General features: G+C 45.9%; 2 pseudogenes; both read right to left on the reverse strand.

The window, feature by feature from the left end:
• Window positions 1-3,490: 3,490 nt before the first annotated feature.
• On the reverse strand, window positions 3,491-3,643 carry LOC148005580 (5.8S ribosomal RNA; annotated as a pseudogene).
• A 535-nt stretch (window positions 3,644-4,178) lies between these two features.
• LOC148005581 (18S ribosomal RNA) lies at window positions 4,179-5,080 on the reverse strand (annotated as a pseudogene; the record flags this gene model as incomplete).
• Window positions 5,081-9,742: the final 4,662 nt, after the last annotated feature.

Here is a 9,742-nt window from a genome sequence, read left to right on the forward strand (position 1 = left end):
TATTGGTGAATATCAGACATTCAAAGACATCACTGGATATATAGTGAGCTTCAGGCAAGTCTGGGGTTTATGAGACCCTGCGGTAAAAAGAGAGAGAGAGAGAGAGAGAGAGAGAGAGAGAGAGAGAGAGAGAGAGAGAAGGAGCTAGGGACCTAGGGGTAGAGGAAGAAAGGAAGGACTGACTTCGAGCCATAGCGACTCAAGATGGCAGCCACCAAAGGCTCGGGAGTAAAAGTCCTTTGAGATTTCCGACTGTTGGAAGGGCTGGAAGAAGGCCAGAAAAGAGTAGGCGACAGCACAGTTAGCTAGGGTCTGGAGGACGATGAGGACATGACACTCACAAGGTGGACAGGCATGATAATTGGGCCTCCACGAACAATTTATGAAAACCGAATATGCAGCCTTACGATAGAGTGTGGGCCACTCTAGTATCCAGAAGCATCCCAGTGTGTGAGAATTGTAAAAAGAGTCAATATGAACGGCGTGAGCAGTTCCAATGGAGTGGTGGATACACGATCCATGGCAGTGCTTGCAAAGTGACAGAATTCCCACAGCATCAAAGCCATCCTGCAGGAACTGAGGTGCTTGATGATGTCAAAAGAGAACATGAAGCTGCCACAGCCACCAGAAGGACACTGTTACAGCCATTAGTCACCAAGGCCCGGCTTTCCTTCCCCATCCAACTCAAGTCTTCATTTTCCACAGTAGTGAATTTTCTAGATCCATCTGTAGACCTCAAAATACTGGAGAGGAAGCCCCACTTAGACTTCATCCTGAGACACTGCTCTGATACTAACTTCTTGTCCATTTGAAATACCTAAGTTGTGCTGTGTAACATCATCTGTCGAGTATAACCACTGTCTGCCTAGTTGAACTTATGGGATCAATAAGGTGTGTTGAAATCGGTTTCCTTTGGGAGCAGTAAGCACAGCTAATGCAACTGTGGACAGACACTTCTCACACAATCACCTGCTGCTGGCACTTGGCCTGGGTATGCCTTTGCCTGGCCCACCTCTCGGATTTGAGAGTGAGCAAAGGGAGTCTTTCTCTTTCCCTGAGGGTGTGCTATCAATTCCATTACCGTTTCCAAACAGCTGGGTGTGAGTCTAACTAAGGTTTTCTTCAGTCATTTGCCATGAGCCAGAGCACTGAAAGGACAGCAAGGGATATTCACACTGAAATCATCACTCACTGATTTCAGGCAGAAAATTTGCCCCCTCCCCAAAAGATGCACTGCCTGGCTCAGCACTGAAGCAAAGCATGCTAGGGCAGCAGCAGTATTTCCCTGACAGACCTTCAGGGACATGCATATTCTCCAGCCCCACTCCATCCCCTCTTAGCTAGCTCCTGTCCATCCCTCCCCCTCCCCCCACGTACAGGGAGTAGGCCTCCTGTGTGTGTGTGTGGTGAGGGGGGGGGGGATGGAAATATCTCTTGAGAGTTCGGGTCTCCCAAACAAATATTTAAGTAGACACTTCATTTATTTCCTTTATTTCATTGAGCATACAGTGGAAGAGGGAAAAGGAACAAGGAAACTAGGCCAACTGGTAGAGCTCCGTTCATTTTGTTTCAAAAAGGAAAAGTCAAAGAAACAACACTACCTGGTTTTCATGAAAGGAACAGAATGGTAAAAGTTGAAACATTGGCTTGCCACGTAATACTTTGGCTTTTAATAAAAGGGCCAACAGATCTACCTCCTATTTGGTAAAAAAGAGAATAAAAACCCACAAAAACGTTCTGTCAGCCAACTTCCCTTTAAACCTCTGTTAAACAGGAAGACTGGTTTTTTTTAAACATCATTTTAAATATTTAAATATGTATTTGTGTGTCTCTCTGTGTGTGAGTGCCTGTGTGTGTATGTGTGTCTGTTTGTCTGTCTGTCTGTCTATCTGTCTGTCAGTGTATTCTGTATGGAGAGGATGTGCTGTAATACTCAGGGCAGTGTGGTCCAGGGCCCATGGGTGATGCCACACCGCCTCCCCAGTCACCTTCCCTGCAGGGCCTTCCCAGAGGTCCCATAGCCGGTTTTGGCCCACCACCACGGTGGAAGGGCGCCCAGCGGAGACCAGTCACCGACTGGGGGTGGGGGGCGATCACCCACCAAACCTACCCCGGATCCCACCCAGGTGCCCCACTGCATCCCGCGCCCGCCGGCGGAGTGCCCGCCAACCCCCCCCCCCACCGTTGGGAGGAGCGGGGATGGCGACAGCGGGACGCGTGGAAGGGGAAGAAAGTCGCGTGGGTGGAGGGGTCGGGAGGAACAGGGAGCGGGAAAGATCCACTGGGATCACTGACACAGCCAAAGGAGCTCCGCCGGGTTGAATCCTCAGGGCGGACTGCGCTGGCCCCACCCGTTTACCTCTCAACGGTTTCACGCCCTCTTGAACTCTCTCTTCAAAGTTCTTTTCAACTTTTCCTTACTGTACTAGTTGGCTATTGGTCTCCTGCCGGTATTTAGCCTTAAATGGAGTTTACCACCCGCTTTGGGCTGCATTCCCATTCAACCCGACTCTGGGAAGACCCGGGCCCGGCCCGCCTGTGTCCGCTACCGGCCTCACACCATCCATGGGCTGGGCTTGGATCCGAAGGACTTGAGCCCCCCACGAGCGGCGGCGGGGAGTGGGTCATCCGTACGCCACATTTCCCGCGCCACGGCTCTTCCCTGTTCACTTGCCATTACTGAGGGAATCCTGGTTAGTTTCTTTTCCTCCGCTGACTAATAAGCTTAAATTCAGCGGGTCATCAAGTCTGATCTGAGGTCACAGTCGAGAGGGGAAGGAGGAAAGGAGGGCACGTGCGCTGCCTCAGGCGGACAGACGGAGAGGAGAGAGAGAGGGTGCCGGGGTCCCAGGCCGGGACCTGCGACCTCTCTACCCCGGCCAGCTCCCACATCCCGGGGTCAAGTCGCATCAGCTCTTGGACGCCGCGGCGTCCCGCTGGCTGGCACCCAAGCGGTCGGCCCCCATCAGAGGAAGGGGGGAGGAGAGGTACCTGAGACAGGCCCTGTGGGTGCAGTATGGTCCCCACCCGGCTGACACTTGCAGGTCGCTCTCTCTACGTGCACTGGCGGGTGCACGGTGGCGGTGGACGCACCGACCCAGTGGGAAGGGCCTGCCTCCCACCAAACCGGAGGCACGATGACCGACCCCGGGGACATGGCCCCTCTCGCGCCCAGGCACCCGACCAGCCCACACCGACGCGTCCACACGGTGAGGAGAGCGGGCAAGGACAGGAGCGGGAGCAGCAGAGTGAGCAGGAAGGAGCCATGAGGAGGGTGGCCGGCGCGCTGCGCCAGTGGATGGGGAGGATGAGGCCCGCCCAGAACCACCGGGCGAGGATGACCGCCGGACACCCCCACGTCTGTACTTCGGGAGACAGAGGACCTAGGGGAGAGGCCCTGCGAGCAGAGTCCTAGCCGCGCGACGCGCCCACCCCCCCCCACCCTCGCAGCGGCAGCGAAACTGCAGGGGGTCGGCAATTGATCCTCAAGTGACTCTCAGACAGGTGTAGTCCAGGGAGGAACCCGGGGCCTCGAGTGTGTTCATAGTGTCCATTATCAATGTGTCCTGCAATTCCCATTAATTCTTGCAGCTAGCTGCGTTCTTCATCGACGCACAAGCCAAGTGATCCACCGCTAAGAGTTGTATCGGGATCTGGGGTGTGAGCAGACTCCTATGGGTGCTAACAAGGGCACAAGCTCCCCCGCCCGCCCCTGCCCCGGAAGAGAGGGGCCAATGGCGAGGCGGTTCCACCTCAGGCCGGCCAGTGGGAAACTAAAGGATACATGTGAAAAGAAAAAAAAGACAGGGTCGGGAACGGAAAGGCGGGACACACAGGACTTGGGACGCTGCGAACCCAGCACCCGGCTGCGTCGGGCAAGGGAGGCGAGGTTGGCGGCAGTGGAGGCGGAGGCGGGCACACGGGCACAAGGAGGTGTGGATGGAGGCAGAGAAGGGAGGGAGGGAGAGAGAACGGAGGAGGTCCCTTGATGGACCAGACCCAACACCCTCCCCGCACCGCTCAGTAACAATCCCCGCTTTTCCCGAAAAGCTCACTTGGCCAGCTGGCTGTGGCACAGGCCACAATGGTGACCAGGACCCGGAGATGCGCCTCCTGGTGAGAGGGAGTGACTCACACAGGCCCAAGAAAGGACCAGACACCCCCTCGGCATTCTACATTAATGATCCTTCCACCAGTTCACCTACAGAAACCTTGTTACATCTTTTACTTCCTCTAGATAATCAAGTTCGACCATCTTCTCAGCCCTCCAACAGGGCCATGGGCTGATCAGGCCTCACTAAACTATCCAATCAGTAGTAGGGAAGGACGGTTTGTACAAGGGGCAGGGACTTAATCAACGCAAGCTTATGACACACACTTACTGGGAATTCCTCTTTCATGGGGAATAATTGTAATCCCAATCTCCATCATGAATGCGGTTCAATGGGTTACCCACGCCTGCAGGTGTAGGGTAGGCACATGCTGAGCCAGTCAGTGTGGCCTGCATGCAGCCCAGGACATCTAAGGGCATCACAGACCTGTTATTGCTCAATCTCAGGAGGCTGAACGCCACTTGTACAACTAAGAAGTTGGGGGAGGCCGACCTCTCAGGCGTCGCATAACTAGTTAGCATGCCAGAGTCTTCTTCCTTATCAGAATTAACCAGACATATCGCTCCACCAACTAAGAACAGCCATGAACCACCACCCACGGACTCAAGAAAGAGCTATCAATCTGTCAATCCTGTCTGTGTCCGGTCTGGGTGAGGATTCCTGTGTTGAGTCAAATTAAGCTGCAGGCTCCACTCCTGGTGGTGCCTTTCTGTCAATTCCCTTGAGTTTCAGCTTTGCAACCATACTCCCCCGGAACCCAAAGACTTTGGTTTCCCAGAAGATGCTTGACTATCATGGGAATAACGCTGCTGCATCACCAGTTGCCATTTGTTTAGTTATGTACCCCCATTTGTTTTTCTTTTGCTTTCTCCATTTCTCTTTCTTTTTCTTTCACTGGGGGAGGGGATTTTTTTTAATTCACTTTTTAAATATGATTTTCCTGATTTGCCCTCTAGAAACCGGCTATTATTTCCCCTCATGCCTCCTGTTCTGAGGTCAGTTCCTCACTCACCCACTCACTCCTTCCAACCTGCCCATTCTGACAGTTCCCTACACTGGGGCATCAAGCCTTGACAGGACCAAGGGCATTTGCTCCCATTGGTGCCTGAAAAAGATATCCTCTGCTTCATATGCAGATGGAGCCATAGACTCATCCTTGTGTATTCTTGGGATGGTTGTTTAGTCCATGGAAGATCGAGGGCAGGGGTTTGGTTGGTTGATATTGTTCTTCTTATGGGGTGGCAAACCCCTTCAACTACTTCAGTTCTTTCTGTAACTTCGCTTTTTGGAACCTTGTTCACAGTTCAATGCTTGACTGCAAGCATTCTCTCTCCCTTCTTCCCTCCCTCTCTTCTTCCCTCCCTCCTCACACCACTCTATGTTTGTATGTTTGTGTGTTTGTGTGTCTCTTTATATGTGTGTGTCTGTCTGTCTGTCTGTATGTCTTTCTTAGTGAATGTCACTTTTCTTTTCTTTTCTTAGATAAAGTGATGAGATAAGAGTCTTACCCAAGCTATGCAAATAAGTCCTTTAGGCTGAGGCCAGAGTATTTTTTCCCTCTGTTCTACTATTTATAGACCTAATACTAGGAGCCTCTAGCCTCCATGTAATCCATCCTTCAAAGCTGACTGATTCAATATGGTTTCTCTTGGCATATTCATGAGTTGTTCTGCTTGGACTCACATTAACTTGGACAATGTGTTACAATCTTCTGGATCCTTCTAATTCTCCAGCTTTTTCTGTTTTCCCCAGTGAATAGTTTGTTCTCTTAGAACCCGAATCTGTAAAAACATGTCCAGAAAACTTCCGTAAACACATGCCACACACCACAACTTCTCTTTCTTGCTCTACTTCTCTCTGTCTTTCTTTTGTCTATTTTTGTGTCTCTTTCTCTACTCTTGTGCATTCTCTTATTCCTAAGCTGTTCTTATGTGAATTGGGCATATTTTATCTGTGATACATTCTGTCACTTTTTTCTTTGAATTACTACTTTATCTGGCCCTCAATTATATGACACTTTCAAACATGACTACTTCCTTATATAAACTAACCTTACAATGTACAATCATTTTGCTAATATTTATCTACCTAGTTCTTACCTGGACCTATTGGTTGTAAAGAATTAACCTTTCAGGATGCCTATATTTATGGCAGAATCTTTCTGACCTTTCATATATGATGTCCTGTGTCTCAAAGATGAGGGTATTAGAATAAAATTATTCTACACATTTTCTAGAAGGTTGAAAGATTCAACTTAAGTCTTATTTTATGATCCCATTAGAACCCATCAGTCCAAAACACAAAATCACTAAAACAAATCCTAGTTGCATCAGGTAGGGTGGGAAGATATCCCAGTGATTAAGCAGGCAGGAAATGTTAGAGAGACAAGGGAAGAAGATTGTTTATTGGTCTATATTTATGGCTTGCTCAGCCTGTGTTTTTATAAAAGCTAGAACAATAAACCCAGGAGTGGGACAACCTACAGTGAGCTGGGCCCACCAACAAAATTATTGATCAAGAAAGTGCCCACAGGCTTTTTCATTGGACAATCTTATGAAGAGTTTTTTCTCAGTTAAGATTTCTTCTTCCAAGTTATCTCTAGTTTTATATCACATTGATAAAAAACCTTCTTATATAGTTTGTAGGTGAGAGTTTGTGGGTGTATATCTCTAAGCTTATGTATTGAAGTGATATCATTAAAAATTTTACAAAAGTATGGCTAATAAAAACCTTTGTGTGTGTGTTTCTTTAATCCAACAGGCTTTTGCCCAATTCTCAGTATTGTGTCAGTGCGGGCATTGGGCACCGACAGTGTATGTCAGTGAAATTATGTGTGTATATGTGGTTCTGCATGCCCACAGATATTATATGTATCATAATAGGGTATTAAAGAGGACAATGACTTAATCTAAAGAAATGCTTTACATTGTAGCACACACCAGCAAGAAAACATTCCTTTTTTGGCATGGGGTAGCAATTGGGCTTGCAACAATAAATTATAAAATATACTAGGAAGAGTGAAATAGCTCAGTAGGTAAAGATATTTGTTGCCAAGGCATTTACCCTTGGTTTGGTCCTTGGGACATACACAATGGAAGGAGGAAATGAATGCCATAAATTGTACTCTGTCACCACATGTGTGCAATCACATGCAGAAACAAGCAAATACTCAACTAAAAGAATCAGAAAATTAGAATTATATAAATATAGGACTTAAAATATATGCATAAATTAAAGTAAGGAAATAGGTTGACATGAGATATGATAAGAATTCTGTAAAGCTGATACATACCCAGACTTAGAGAAAGTATCCCTATACATATGTGTGTTCCGTTTCACCCCTTTCTGAAGCATGAAAAAAATTACATACCTTGAATTTCTGCCTAGTATTACAGAGCAACAGAACATAATATTGAGAATTAAAAGAAGAATACATATATAGTTCATATGAAGGCAACTTGGTCTTGCAGAGATAAGCTAAACAACTCCTGGATACTATAAGTTCAGACTCATGAACATGTATTACTCAGACTGATGAATCAAAAAACTTAAATATGGGGCATGTAGATTCCAGAGACTTTTCCACAGTGGAATTGTGTAACCAGGGTGACCAGACAATAGCACTTGTATTTGTATCACTTAGATTTATAGGGACCTTTCTATACATGGTGGAGGAATAGGCATCTACGCTGACATGTACTATATGTAACTAGAGAAATAAAACAAAATGTTCTCCTTTATAACCAAATCAGGAATACGACTAGGAGATTCCAGGTTTCTTAGTCACATCGTGGAATAGAATCAAGTGACCTTGTTCCAATATGATATTCTTCATTCTTTCTGAGATATGAGGTAGAGGATGAAAGAAAATACCCCAACAATCTGGGTTTAGGGTAATATATTAGTTAAAAATGTCAAGTGTATGAGTCCAAGGGGATCTGACATCCATCAGGAGTCATGGAATACTTCCACAGGACTCTCCACAGTGGTTGCCTGTGCAGGATTTAGTTGCTGAATCAGCACTCATTTTTCAAATGTAGAAGACATCAAAATATAGACAAGAGGGATCATCCTCATATTCATTTACACAGCACCCCCACAAGTTTTCTATTGTCTTACTTGGAAAGGATAAATTTAAAAGAGTAAAACAATATTATTATACTCAAGGAAAAATCTTGTGTCAAAGAAACAAAACAACAATTAAAGGCAAAAGGCTATGTTTTTCAAAAGAGTGACTATAAGGAAAAGAAGTACACTTTAAGCAGCAATTGTTATCTTCTTCAAATTAATGGAGCATGGATGTTATAAAATGAATGATAAGATAGAATAACAATGTAGAGTTAGAAGCTAATTGAGAGAGGAGCAGAAATTAAAATCAAAGCAGCTCAGAGCATCAAAGAAGCCTGTGGTAAAACCAAATCTGCAGCAACACAATTGTAAGCAATACCCATTAAAAAGTAAAAGACAATTCAAAGGCACATTAGTGTATATGATGGACAACTTGGATTCAGATGCCTCTAAATCTGGAGGGGTTTGTCTCCTATTGAGAAGGCAAAATGTTATCCCCCTTCAGAAATATGAAGTAGATTGAATGATTTTACCCTCTTTGTCCTAGTAAAAAAAATAAGGCCAGAAAATAATTTGAATTGTAAACGTGTGTGTGTGGGGCTGTTTCTTTATTAAATTATGTGTGAATATTTGCCTGCATAGGGTTGCCTGTGGAGGCTAGAAAAGGAAGGGTATTGGGTCCCTGAAACTTAAATTACCAGTGATTATGAGTCATCTTTTTCTTTGAATCTAACATGGGTCTTCTTCAAAAGTAGTACATATTCTTAACTTCTCTGTCAACTCTCCAGTCTCCTGTAAAAATGAGTTAAAAAATGATTTCTGTTGCCTAAAGACAAGGAGGCTGAATGAATATAATGATTCTGAGGTTATTTTTAAAGATGAAATTCATTATGATGGACAATGGGCATACTATATCTAAAACTAAGAAGAGATAAAGTGCAAACAATAAGGAACAGTGTGCTGTATGAGAGATGTTGCAGGGTAAAAAATGACATGAAACTTTCTAAAGAGGTTTGAGTCTGCTTATAAGTTCGCAGTACTTTGTGTGTACATGTTTGTGTGGGGGCACATGTGTCTGCAGTTGCATGTCCACAGGTGTGAATAAGGAGGTCAAAGGTCAATACTGGGTATCATTCTAAGTCACTCTCTACTGTATTGATTTTGTGACATGGTCTCAAGCTGACCATGGAATTACCAATTTAGCTAGATTGGGGCTCTGTCAAGCCACAGGGTTCCTTTCTTCTCCATTTCACAGGCACCAGGATGATTAGCTTGGAACACAGTCCCATGACTTTTTACATGTTCTCTGGAGACTGCACTCAGATCCTCATGCATGTATCAGAAATAATTTAGCAGAGGTGCTACCTCTTTCTGGCAGTGGCCATGTAGCTGCTGCAAGGAATAGCATATGAGTGCTTCAGTGACAGGATTCTCCTATGGCAAGTCCATGGAAACCACTTCTCAGTTCACAAGGTAAATTTGGTGGCCTTTATATTTAGTACCAAGTTTTCATGCCCTACAAGCTCTCCATTCCTTCACTGTACTGCATATAGTCATTATCA

This window comes from Rattus norvegicus, chromosome 5 (genome assembly GCF_021556685.1).
Source record: "Rattus norvegicus strain SHRSP/BbbUtx chromosome 5, alternate assembly SHRSP_T2T, whole genome shotgun sequence".
NCBI lineage: Eukaryota > Metazoa > Chordata > Mammalia > Rodentia > Muridae > Rattus > Rattus norvegicus.